Raw genomic sequence first — 15,070 nt, 5'->3', positions numbered from 1 at the left:
TTATCCATCTTCCTACTTTGTCCAGCAATGTTATGTTTTCTAATTTTTTTCGCTAATATATTATGATCTACCTTGTCAAAAGCTTTGCAAAGTCTAGGTAAACCACATCTGTATCTTTTCATTTATCATATTTTTATATATGCTTTCATGGTGGACTAACAGTTGGGTTTGTGTACTTTTTCCGGTACAAAACCATGTTGTCCTATATTGAACAATCTATTTTCATTAAATGTTTCATTATATTTTTTTATTACCCTTTCATATACTTTCATAATATGAGATGTCAGACTATTGGCCTATACTTGCCTCTAGTCTTGAACCACTTTTGAAAGTAGGAGTAATTTATGCTATGTCATAAATCTTGCCTGTATCTATACTTTGTCTTAATAATATTGCTTTAAGCGGCTTTGCGATTGAATGAACCACTTTCTTTAACAATATGACAGGTACTCCATCTGGTCCTGCTGCTGATCCATTTTTAATTTCATTAATAGCCTGCACAATATCGGCTTCTGTAATATCTATATCTGATAAGTATTCAGTATTTTCATCTCTTATTTCTGTATCATTATCTTCATTTTCAATTCTAGTGTAAATTCACTCTTATATCTTTCTGCTAATATGTTACATATTTCCTTTTTTCATTCGTTAATCGCCCTTCAATTCTTAGAGGGCCTATTTCTACTCTTATTTTATTCATCTTTTTTGCATATGAATAAAAAAATTTTAGGTTTGCTTGATATTTTGTAGTGTCATTTCTTCTAGGTTCCTTTTCATTTTCTTTTGATTGCATAATCTTTTGTTCTGCATTTTCTATCTTACTTTTAGTTCCATCACTTTCCATGCATTCTTTTCTTTTGCAAGAACTTTTTTCCACTTTCTAATTTTCTGGAACAAGATCCTTCTGTCTCTTGAATTACTAAGTGACTGATGATTACTTTTTTTCTTCGGTATATATTTTTCCACTATTTCTCTAATATTTTATATAATATATCGGTATTTACCTGTATATCATCACTTACAAAATATATTTTCCCATTCTTCATTTATTTTTGACCAATTTATATTCTTACTATAGAAATTGTATTTTCCATATCCTTCCCATTTTTTCGTTTCTTGCTTTTCTCTGTTTTCATATGTTCTGGAACGGACTGTTAGTTCTATGACATTATGGTCCGAAATACTCGTGTTATATACTATTATTTTCTTTTAACATAGTTCACCTCATTCACAAATATTAGATCTAAAATATTATCCTTTCTTGTTGGTAGGTGATTTATTTGCTGGATGTTATGTTCTAGTAGCATATCTAATAGCTTTTCAAAATTGCCTCTTATCTTCTGCACTACTATTGCTCTCTTTATATGTATAAATACAACCACAGTCTCCTATTCGTTCTTTCCATTCTACAAAAGGAAAGTTAAAGTCTCCGGTTAGGAATAGTCCAGTCCTTGTGATTTCTACATATTTCATCCAATTTTTCAATTATTATGTCAAACTCTTTAGTATTAGGGGTCTATATATTACAATGTTCACTAATTTTTCATATTCAAATTCTACTGCTATTAATTCACATTCTGTGTTACTATATTTCTCACAGATTTTTCCTTGTTTGGCATCTCTCCCATATATCGCGGTTCCCCTTGATTTCTATTTTTCTATCTGATCTATAAGTTTGAAACCCTTTATCTGGTCATCATTACTAGTCTCTTGGGAATACCAGGTTTCACTTATATTCAATATTTCTATTTTTCATTTTGGGTTAGTTCTTCTAAGAACTCTATCTTTCTTTTGAGTTACTCGAAACTAAACCCTCTTGCGTTCATCACTATGATGGTTTGCGTATTATCTCCATAATCTAATATGGTTAATATGTAAGGATTTTCCCATGTCTCTTTCCTGTTCTGATATGTTGATCTTTTTTCATTTCCAGAAATTGTACATTAAAAATCCAACTTTTCCATTATACTTGTTCTTCCAGCTTCATATTTATTCACTTTGTGCATAAACCTGCACTTATCTCCATATCTGCACCATCCCCTGCATCATAGATACATTGCTTGTTCCTTGTGCTATATCTAGGTGCTGATGGCTCATAATGTGGTGCTGACATTTCATAATGTGTTGTTGGCTTGTTTTTGCCTTCATCACATGATCTTTGTTCTTTTCTTTATTTGTTTTCATTTTTACCTTGATTTTTTTATATGTATTTTATTTTTTTGATTTTGGTTTTCATGGCTACAGGATGCATGTACCTACATTTCTTATTAAACCTACATCCATTTCCTTCTTTCCATTTTCTACATATTTTTGGATGTAGATAGCTGCATTCCTCTTCATAGCCATCTAGATATGCACATTTGCCATATATCTCATAATTGTGACATATCTTGGGATGTTTGTAATAACATCTTTCACCAAACCCAATTCCTCTTTTTTCAAAAGGGTGCATACTGTGTCTTTCTTTTCTTTTTTTTTTTCTTGTTCTTTCCCATCAGTATGGAGATCCGTACAACCTCTTTGGGATTTTATTTTGATTTATCATGTCATAATTTATTTCTTCATAAGTATGTTGCTGTATTGCCTCATATGTAGAATCTATGAGTTTTCTCTGCATCCATACTATTATCCTGTTCTTTGTTTTCATTAATCTTTTCCCTCTCTTCAGTCTTATTTTCTTCTTTTCTATTTTCTCTTCTTCCTCTTCTTCATCCTCTTCATCTTCTTCATCTCACAATCTGTACATTAAGTCTTGATTTAATGACCTTGTCTATCCATACTAGACATGTTGTTAAAAATATTTTGTGTCCTTATTTCTATTTTGCTCAACTTCAGCACATGACGGTGTGTCGGTGCGTGTACGCATAGCATTTCCTAATCAGGTTTTGTGGATTTACAATGCTATACCACACTCTACATAGTTTACATGCTTTAGGCATCCGTTTGCCTATTGCATCAATCAATATATTCACTAATTCCACCGTACTTATTTTCTTTGATGGAATGTGTTGATTTTTGTAGATTTTTTATAAGTCTTTTGATAACCTGAACTTTCATTGGTATCCCTTCTATTATTTTCATTATATTTTCCCAGCAGATTTGCTCCAATTTGAAGGATCATATCCTTTCAATATGTCTGTGAATGATTTCACATGTTTTTCAATGTTGCAATTTATCTCATGATCAGCAGACCAAGTTCCCTTCCTGCCAATTCATCATATTGAATATCTCCTGATGCATGCAAGATTTCTCCACCTTTTGCCACTATTGGTTGACTCCTCCATGATTTTCAGAATTTATTAATTCACTCGTACACAACTTATTAGACGGTTTATCACTCTAATCTGATATTAAGCTAATCACCGATAGTTCACGAACACTTTTAGCTATATTTCATTCGCTAATTGTATGTAAGACGCGTATTATGGGCAGATTATCCAGACCATGAATGATTACGTCTCACCGAGAGAATGTCACATCACAGAGAGACACATGATGCTTGTGCTCTCACTCAAGGGCATCTCTGGCCTGAGGGAGCCTGAGAGATGACAAAATTCACCAGTACATGGGTCATCGTGAAAATGCCAGGTACTGTCACGATCAGTGTATCAAGTGTCTGGTTATTACACAATAATCTCAGGATTCAAAAATATTTTGCACTTCAGCCAGATACCTGAACTCTCATAACATTAATCATTATGACTTAGTACTCTAAAGGTAACAGTGATCCTTAAGAAAAACTTATTTATAGACTTGAAAAATCAAACTAAGTTCATCAGAATATGTGTGAGGTATCAAAATTTAAACTAAATATTCTACAGTAAAGGGCATCACTCCATCAAAACAACTCTAAGTGTTTCCCTGGTCTTAATTCACAAAGCTAAAACTGAAAAGAACAAAACATGTTTATCACTTTGCCTTATACACACACAATCAATCTATTACTGGTGATCTTAAATGAAACACTGTTTTCTAAAACATTAAATACAAAAATTTATTTTTAAATTCAAAGTTTATAATTAGAATTCACAATCTGAAAAATTTATTTTTACTTGAAAATAACACAACAACTCAATTAATTCTTGAATTAAATTATGAGACAAAACTAATTCACAAAAACTTTATCTGTTAAATTAATCTGCAAAATTTAAACTATCAAGAATTACTCAAGATTTAAAAAGAAAATCTTAACAAATGAGATATCAAATCAGTATGCAATGTTAGATTACAGTAAATATTTAAAATGTTACGTAAATAAATGTTTACATCACAAACATAAAAATGTGAAATATAATAGAGTTGTAAATAGAAAAACACAAAAATACACAAGATTTATCAATAATGATTTCACATGGTAAAATTTTCTAGCTTATCATACCTTGGTATTAATAAGTAAATTCACGTTACCTTACACAAAGGAAACTCTGTAAATCACTTGCTGAGAGCGAGAGAGAGAAAACACACTTTTACCAGGAGTTACAAACTAAATAACTTTGCTAAATTCCAGATCTCAAAAGTTAATGGTTGATACGTGACCACAAACTCTATGTTTATTAATCTCTTTTAAGAACTGAGAGAGAGAGAGGGAACCAAATCAACTGGTCTCAGAAATCAGAATGAAACAATTTAGAATTCCATTATGGTAGGTGAAACAATTACATGATGTCATTAAAGGGGGTTTTGGGTACGAGATACAAAAAGTTCTAGAAGCAGAGGAGGTGGCGTCATTAAAGCAGAGAAGAGAGAGAGATACAATGGATTGAGAGGAAAATGACGTCATCAAAGAAAAACGTTTTGAATAGTGGCATGTACATGGTAGGTGGTCAACAATGGTTGGTTGTGTAACCAGAGGGGGGAAACAGACTCGATATTCCCGTATTAAAGGAATGAGAGAGAGAGACACGACTTTGCGATCTAAGAGAGAGAGAGGGCATTTGGTAATTCAGAAAATATGGCCCTGGTCTCTCCCTGACACTCACTCCCCCCAGGCCCCATACACCTTCTTTTCTCTCAGCGCATATCTCACGGAACTCTCTCTCTATCTTGAATGAGACAAAGATCTCTTTCGTTCTTGCATTCCACATTAAAGAAATGAAATGGGTCATCTAAGGAAACATAATCTTTCCTGTGGTCAAAAATAGATTTATTATTTAAAGCAACCCAACAGTAATGAACAAACAAAGCAAAGATTAAATGCATCATAAAAGAAATTATCAAGTAAAAACATCTAACTCAAGATTTAGTCTCAGTCCAACTAAAAATCTGATTGTGGCTAATAGCCTGCAAATTCAAAAACTCTCACATACTCTATCTTAGACATTGTAAGGTCTAGTCTCAAAAGTCTACCACAGGGAAATTTAGACATTGCAAGGTTTGCATCTGTCTTTCTATAATCACACCACCATGATAACATCATCACCATGTTCTCACCACAATGTTCTCACCACCGACATCTTATTTTGCCAATTCTAAGAGATTGCAACACTCAAAGATAATGTCTTCACGATCTCGCTCTAGCTCACTAATGAACGATCGGACTAAGAGGCAGAATTAGACACAAAATGTAGATTTTCTAAGTACAAACCTATGTACCCACATACCAACTCGGTCATATGACTCATGCAGAGCCAATATTGTGTGTTCATCAGGTTAACTGCTGAATGACCAACTATTTGCTGAATGCAACAATTTGCAACTGTCTGTCGTGACCTACTACCACTTCACAGCTCTTTTCTTTCATCACATCTCAACCACAGTAATGTTAAAGTGTCCGTATTTTCTGAAATAGTTGTGGCCACCCCATAAGAGCGTCTCGCTCTCCTAATAACAAACCAAAATAAAAGCAAATATATAAAACATAACAAAAGAGAGCTATGCTCAGTATAGAAAATGTCTACTGAACTGCAGTTTTAAGTACTGCTCTCATGAAGTACTTGCAAAGTCAGGGGGTCATTTTCTTAGAAGCCCTTGCATTTAGTCTTACAAGCACAAATAAGCTTGACTACTCCCCAACAAGAAATTATCAGTAAAATAGCCACTAGAACTACCAAGATGGATGGCATAAAAATATTGCTGATACTCGACCAACAACGGATCATTGTCTTCTTCTAACGGTGGAACAGTTAGAGGCACCCTGTTGAAGGTACTGGAACTTTATCATGATCATTATGCATATGACGCATGAATATCTTCTCGGAACTGTTGAGACACAGCACAGCTAAGATGAGAAAGTCTGTGGACAATACTCTGCATGGAAGCGTCAAACAGCTTGGATCCTTGAAGATTGAGGGGACGTCGACTTGTTACCTCAAAGGATCGTCGAACAGGGCATTCTTTGCAGTATATGGCAGTAAATAGCGTTCTGGTGGTGATCATGTGGTATTGGTTGTGGAAACCGTATAAAGTCACATTCTGTCTGGAGTCTGTCTATGAACTAATGATAATTCACAACCACCCACAGATACAAGAGAATTGGAAAATATTACTGTCACACACATACTTCTCTAACTGTGGTACAGCCTGTCTTATAATCAACTCCTGAACCCTGATATTGATCTCCCAAAATGAACATGGTCTCTAATCCATCCCATGTCACTACTAAGTCTCTAAAAGCACTCGGAAAAGGTCTAATAATAAAACTAAAAAAGGCTTGGTTGTACTGACAGGAACGTATACTATTCCCTGATCAGACAACCTCACCCTCAAAACATTATAATATAAATACAAAGAGAGTGAACAGTAGAGGAGCCCCATGTAGATAAGAGAATTCCTTAGAACGTTTTCTAAGTATCCTAAGGTAATACATCACCATACACACGACCATCTGCTGCAGCAATAATTGCTTTTATCTGCATTTGCACTTCTGCTACTTTGACTAAACTTCCAATGGACATCGCTCCAATCGAGCAATCACGCCAACACCTAAAAGAACTAAAGGTGCTGCTCTTTTGCTTCTCCTATTCTGTATAGAAGGTGAATTTCCTGGAGTAACGTCAGGAATCCATTTCTAACGTTTTATCTATCCCTTTATCAACTCTATCTAACGTCATTCTCAGAGAGAGAGATTAATCTAGTTAAAGAGACTGGTAAAGTTCTCTTATTCTCTACTTCATCTAAAATAAGGGAGACAAAAAAGAAAAAAAAAAATAAGTATATAGACAGTATATACAAACATCAACCCAGGATATATCCCTCTAATTATATACAAATGTTCCATTACATCCCAACTTTCTTTAATTTTGAAATATGAGTTAATTTCGTCACACCAGTATTTACATCTTTTACTACAAATCTATTCCCTTTTTGATCTCTCACAATCTGAGAGAAAAAGGTCCATGAACTTCGGACTTAATTTATAATTCAGATCAGAGAAAGACATTCACTTTAACAAACACTCTATCACCCATAGAAAAAGCTACTCCCCGCGATTTCGCGTTGGTTTCTCTACCATTCTTGTGAACTAAGTTCAAGTTCTTTACTGATACGGGCAAATCTTTTCTCACTGTCATTTATCAATGAAGTAACATGTAACATCGCCCTTAACTCGCTCTGGTAACAAATCAAAAGGTCCTTTCAACTTGTACCCATACAAAGCTTCTGCTGGAGATATCTTAATTGTGTCATTCATCATAGTGTTGATACTATATCGCACTTCATCCAAAGATCTGTCCCAATGTGTATCGGAACCACCCACTGTCATGCTTTAAAGCTTGATTATTTTCGATTAAGCCCTCTCCAACATAACCTGTTCGCCTTCTGGTCTATACGGGATTATAGATACTTTCTTTATTCCCAATAAATTAGCAAGACCGTCTAAAGTCTTATTAATAAATTCCCTACCATTGTCTGTGATCAGACATTCAGAACACCATATCTACAAATTATCCCCTTAAAAACGCTATAGCAACTTCCTCAGCTGACTTGTATTTCAGTGGAAAATCTCGACAAAACGAGTTAACTCGTCAACAACTACTAATAGATGTCTATATCCATAAGCAGATTCTGAGAAGTTACCCAGAATATCCATATGCACTCTCTGAAACGGCCTATTTGGTATGGGATGAACTAAGCGATACGACACCGTGTTGCCGCTTATTAGCATTGCAAACAGCGCAACTCTTCACAAAGGCCTCCACTGCGGAAAACATATTTTCCAAAGAACTTTGACCTGACGTTTTCATACGTCTTGTCCACACCTAAATGAGGAGAACCAAATTTACAATGTACTATGTCTAGAGCTTGTGGCACTAGACTCTCTGGCACGATGATTTGTGTAATTTCACCCATGCTTAGAGTACTTCGCAAGTTATATACTTAACTTTTCTAACTAATAAATTATTCTCCAACTCTAGTCCAGAAAAAGGCAACATACCCTTTCTTCAGTGAAACTCCCGGAGAAATGCCTTAGCATCTGATGGTAATTTATCTTCATCTTGCTTTTCTTCTAGCAAAGGTATGTCCCAAGTGATATTTTCACCAGTAACATAACACACAACGTTTCCCTCAACATCACGAACAACAATCTCTTCCGAGACTGCCGACTCACTATTTCTCCCTGAAGTATGCACTGTAGGAATGTGTATGTCCTCGACATGCGATATCTCAGAACTACTAGTATCCGAGACATTAGACACCAAATGTCAAATCTCGTCTCCCTCACAGGATTCGGTATGTACTCCCTCATCCTCAACTGGAAAATATCTGCTCAATGCATCTGCAACCACATTATGCTTACCTTCAATGTATTTGAGGCTTGCATCAAAATCTCAATGTCAAAAACCAACGTGCTCTCTTGGGCGATAAATTTGGCTTATTAAAAGCTCTAGCAATGGTTGATGATCTGTAAAAGCTCAACTTTATTTCCCAACAACATCTTGAAATGAACAAGGCTAGAGACGACTGAAAAGCCTCCTTGTCCTAACTGACATCAGCCTTTCGTTACTACCACGCATTTTGAACTTTCTGCTATAAAAAGCAATTGGGTGTAATTTTCCTCAAATTTTGCATCAAACACGCACCTATACCTTCCTGACTCGTGTCAGTCACCAAAGGTGAACGGTTGACTAAAATCTGGAAACTTCAAAACAGGTGGGTTCACTAAAGCATTCTTAAGCTTCTCAAAGCTAATTGCTGACTGTCACTCCAAACAAATTTAACGTCTTCCCATAATAGATCTGTCAATGGAAACGCTATTGTAGAAAAATTCCGCACAAAACAGCGAAAGTGAAACCCGACATACCTAGGAATGAACGAAATAAGCTCCTGGTTTTGGAACTGGAAAACTCATGATAGCTTTAACTTTGTCATCATTCACGCTGACTCCTTCTTTAGAGATAACATGACTAAGATAAATAATGTCTTTCTTCAGAAACTCACATTTAGCCAATTTGACTTTTAATCCAGCGTAACCTTAATTGCTTGAGGACTTCTTTTAACACCTTTAGATGTTCTTCGATTGTATCTGTGCATATGGGAATGTCATCCATGTACACAAACAATGACTTTCCTAATAAGCCGTGAAGTACTGCGTTAACCAGTCTAGTAAATGTTATTGGGGACCCTTTGTAATCCAAAAGGCATCCTATTAAACTCGTAATGTCCCTTTGGTATAGAAAATGCTGTAAATTTACGACTATTCTCGCTAAGAGGAACCTGTAAAATCCTTGCATAAGATCTATAGACGAATATATATTCTTGCCACCAATCTCCAACAAACAAATCAGGTAAACAAGCCACAGGGTATCTATCTGGGCATGTCTTCTCGTTCAATTTACTTAAAGTCTATGCAAACTCTGATGCTACCGTCTTTCTTTGGAACCGCTAGTAAAAGGAAAGTTAAAAAGGTGAGAAGGAAGCTTTCCTAATAATACCTTCGATTCCCACTTCTGAACTTCTTTTCTACTTCTTCTCTGATCTTAAAGGAATTCGATACGCTGGAATATATATGGATTTGTACCCACCTTTCTCTAGGCGGATTGAATGTTCTAAAACATCTGTAACTCCTAATTTATCTCCCCTTCAAAGCAATAATATCTAAATATTCTTTCAACACTTTTCTCTACTTTATCTGAATACTCGGAATAATCAGCTTTAGCCAAATGTTCGTGAAGAACTTGACTTCTGAATTGTAGCTCCAGCTGGGAAACATGTTACCGTCTCCACAAAAACTCACTATCTTATGTTCTTCCTTAAACTCTTCAAAAATCAATTACATAAGTACCCTTGTGATATTTTTCACTGAGTCTTGATAGCTTACTAATTCTACTGCAGTTACGCCTGCGACTGAAACTTCATTTACTGACACGTACTCTGGCGTCTTTGAATTTCTCGGTTCCCTCGACACCGCATACTTGAGAAGAAACTTTTTCTCTTTGACACTTTTAATCATGTAGCGACTTCGCGGGTGCAATTCAATATCTTCTAACAAAAATCCTTTGAAAGACTTTTGCGGAATATCTTCATTCTCTAATAGATGTGTTACACATGTCTCCTGTCTTAGGGTTTCTCAAGTTTTTTCCATGTGTATTATGGAACAAAACAAAAAGCTCTATTCTGTAATCCCCTGAATTCCCGTAAGAATATTGATGTTATGTCGCATGCAAGAAGGGTGTCTGGGCAAAACCATTTTCATCTAAGGGTAATCCTTCTATGACCAAATGGTTATTATTGTCTTTCACGCCACGTGCACATGATTTCACTCCTGGAGAGTTTGAGGAATTTGCATTATTCTGTGGTTTTGAAACTGTTGCTGAAATTTTAGCACCTCCCTTCTAAAACTACCGTCAGCGTCGGGCATTTTGATAAATTTTTGTTAAACAAAAGATTCATCTGTACTGATCAATTCTTTTATCAAAACTATCTGTAATTACATCTGGGACTGACGTTAAAAAGGCAGGCAAGTGTATCAGTTTTTTCAAAACTATCTAAGGAGATATTATTTCTATCTACCCCATGGAGGTTTATCATAGATTTCTTTAACTCACCTGCATCAAATAAACGAGCACTGTACGCTATTAATGAATCATTACCCTTCTTAGTTCTGATCATGTAAGTTCGGACAGCGCATCATGATCAATCTCTTACGATGTATGTAAAAAATTCTGAAGTTCTTTCCAAGTTTTACTTTCTGAACCCGAAACCTCGTGCTTGTTCTCAATGTCTCCTTTTATCTAGATCCAGGAAAGCCTTCGCTTCTCTTAAAGCATCAGCGCCACCCGTAATCTTCCTAGAATTCAGATAATTATCTACTGATTCAATAAATGTCTCCACATTTGAGTTAATTTCCATCAACTAGTCCCCTTAAAATTTATAATGCCTGCATTAAAGTTCGTGAACCTGTGACTCACAATTGACTGCGACGTCCTGCGTCTGAGTCTGACATTTTGTGAAATATCAATCTTCCTTGATCTTAACAACATGAAATGAAATGAAGAAAACAAGAGAAAAGCGAAAGTTAGCCCTCTCTAAAAAAAGAACAGAAAACGTATTACTTGCTCTATCACTCTGCTAACAGAAAACGGAGCTCTGTGCAACTTGTGCGTCACCATCTCGGACGAAGAAGCAGACAAAAAAACTGATGATTTTGTAAAATCATCACATGCTTAATTAACTCACAATCGCCACTAATCACACTTATTTGGGTATTTCCTTAACCCAAAATTGCTCTACATCTCACCCAGATCTATTTCACAATTCCCCACTCCGAATATTTAGATAGAAACAAAAAAAAAAAGGTTCACCATGTTAAGCACGTAACTCGACACGCTTATCACACCCGCTCTTTTAAGACTAACCATTCATTTCTGCCCAGTCGCCCCAGGCTCGTCTGTGCTTCGGGCATCAATGTTATCAATTAGTGTATTTTAAAAATCGAATTAAAGCTTCACCCTGCCTAAATTAAAACTTCTACCACTGCTATCCCATTCTAAACCGCTGCCACCATTTTTACCTGTAACCACCCCTTTGAAACAGACTCAATATTCCGTGTAGGAATACTACGAACACGACTTTGCGATCTAATTTCGGAGGGCATTTGGTAATTCGACCCTGGTCTCTCCCTGACACTCACTCCCCCCCAGGCCCCATACACCTTCTTTTCTCTCAGCGCATACCTCCATAGCGCCCCTCTCTCTCTCTCTCTCTCTCTCTCTCTCTCTCTCTCTCTCTCTCTCTCTCTCTCTCATGTCTAAAGATCTCTTTCGTTCTGTATTCCACATTAAAGAAATGAAATGGGTCATCTAAGGAAACACAATCTTTCTACAAAAAATAGATTTATTATTTAAAGCAACCCAACAAGTAATGAACAAACAAAGCCAAGATTAAAATGCATCATAAATGAAATTATCAAGTAAAAACATCTAACTCAAGATTTAGTCTCAGTCCAACTAAAAATCTGATTGTGGCTAATAGCCTGCAAATTCAAAAACTCTCACATACTCTATCTTAGACATTGTAAGGTCTAGTCTCAAAAAGTCTACCACATGGGAAATTTAGACATTGCAAGGTTTGCATCTGTCTTTCTATAATCACACCACCATGATAACATCATCACCATGTTCTCACCACAATGTTCTCACCACCGACATCTTATTCTGCCAATTCTAAGAGATTGCAACACTCAAAGATAATGTCTTCACGATCTCGCTCTAGCTCCGCTAATGAACGATCGGACTAATTTTTGGGCAGAATTAGACACAAAATGTAGATTTTCGTACAAACCTATGTACCCACATACCAACTCGGTCATATGACTCGCATGCCAGAGCCAATATTGTGTGTTCATCAGGTTAACTGCTGAGATGACCAACTATTTGCTGAATGCAACGATTTGCAACTGTCTGTCGTGACCTATTACCACTTCACAGCTCTTTTTCTTTCATCACATCTCAACCCACAGTAAGTTAAAGCGGCCATATTTTTCTGAAATACATGTAACAACATGAAATCACTCATCTTGAGCCCGTATGGGACGAATCGGCATTTGTTATCCAAACCTGTCATCACGACCCAAAACAAAATGCTCTCTCTTATCTCAGCTGACGACAATTGAAATGAAACAAGTCTTTGCTGGACACACACGTGTTCATATACTATGCTTTTATCAAGAAAGATATTATTCTAAATTACGTTACTATTAAAATTGTATTATCAATTCTAAATTACGCTATTAAGTTACTTAATCATTAGTTCTTTTGAGATCTGATGCCAAACTAAATATGACACTTCAACAATCATTATCATTATACATAACACACATGAAAAAAGTAAATATGTCATAATTATAGGAGGATATATGCATTACAAGGCAACATCATGAAAGTACACACTAACTAAAGGTGGCCATGGTAAAACCTACCTGTTGTGCTTAAGGTGCACACTAACTAAAGGTGGCCATGGTAAAACCTACCCTGTTGAATAGGTCCCTAAACTAAACTTTAAACTCTTCGATGACAGTTGGTGTTTCTGAAAAACAGCCAGCTCTCTGGCTTGCCTCCTTAAACTGCTTTATGAGAAAGCTTTGGTGCTTTCTTTTCTTTGTTTTTTTATATTTCTACTAAATAAAGGAAGAGAGGTCAGAAATTATATTTGTAAGTATATATATATATATATTATATATATATATATATTATATATATATATATATATATATATATATATATATATATATATATATATATATATATATATATATATATATTGTTATGAACCCTTTTCTGGGGGCATTCAGATTCTTTTTTTTTTTAAGGAAAAACAGTATGGGGACTGGAGTGATCTGATGAACTGCAACAACCAAAAGGGGAAGGAGCCAAAGAAAATACTTCAGTGCCTTAAACTTAATTTATTTACATTATATGTTACATTATATACAATGAGTTCAGGTTCTTGGAAAGCACAGCGAATCATAGATGAATGATCATAAAGCAGTAATTCAAAAAAATCAAATAAATACAAACAGCAGCAGCGTAATTGAATAATTCAGTGGCAATAAAATTAATCATAAACCGAGCTACACCTGCTCTCATAACAATAATCATAACAATAATCATAATAATAAACCAGAGTTACATATTGCTTAATAATGATCATAAACTATTCACAAGAGCCTTTGCTCAACCAACAGTAATAAAGATAATAACACCAAAGAGCCATTTTGCTCAACCAGCAGCAATAATAAAGAAAACACTGTACATGACAACGAAATGCAATAATGATAAAATATAAAATATGGAGTTTTACAATGAGAGGCACCATCAAACAGAAAACCTCGAGGACGACCATCGTGAACGCCAGCTGAACTATCGCCGATCCACCACCGAACGATCACCACAGCGTCGACACCACAGCTAAACCGCTGTCCTGAAGAAATCCTCTTCAATATCGACCATGCCCGGTCACGACCTCTTCCTCGAGAACTTGGAATTGACGTGCTCCCTTGGTAACGCCACCTGCCATATGCAGTCCATCAATGAAGGTGACACTCCAAAACTCGTTGCCGTCATCACCAACACCCTGGTGATCCTTCTAAAGATACTTTAGCTGCCATCACCATCAACTAGGTGATTCTTTGAAACTGCTGCTGCTGTGTTCTCGAACAAACCATTGTCAAGAACCTGCCGATCTGCTTTCCAAGACCTGACTAACATCTTTCTCTTCTCAACGAGAGGCCGACGTTACCCCACCAACCTGATGAAAACAAGCAGAAAGAAGGAGAAACAGGCAAACAACCTGAGATAGTTTGTCTTAACAAAAGGATTACCAAAACATGACAATATGTATATTGTGTGTGTATTTCTGTTTGTGTATACATATATATACACATTTATATATATATATAAATTATATATATATATATATATATATATATATATATATATATATATATATATATATATATATATATATATATATATATGTATATATATATATATATATATATATATATATATATATATATATATATATATATATATATATATATATATATATATATATATATATATATATATATGTATATATATATATATATATATATATATATATATATATATATATATATATATATATATATATA

Source organism: Macrobrachium rosenbergii, chromosome 8, assembly GCF_040412425.1.
Source record: "Macrobrachium rosenbergii isolate ZJJX-2024 chromosome 8, ASM4041242v1, whole genome shotgun sequence".
Lineage (NCBI taxonomy): Eukaryota > Metazoa > Arthropoda > Malacostraca > Decapoda > Palaemonidae > Macrobrachium > Macrobrachium rosenbergii.
Note: the sequence above shows the minus strand (reverse complement) of the source record.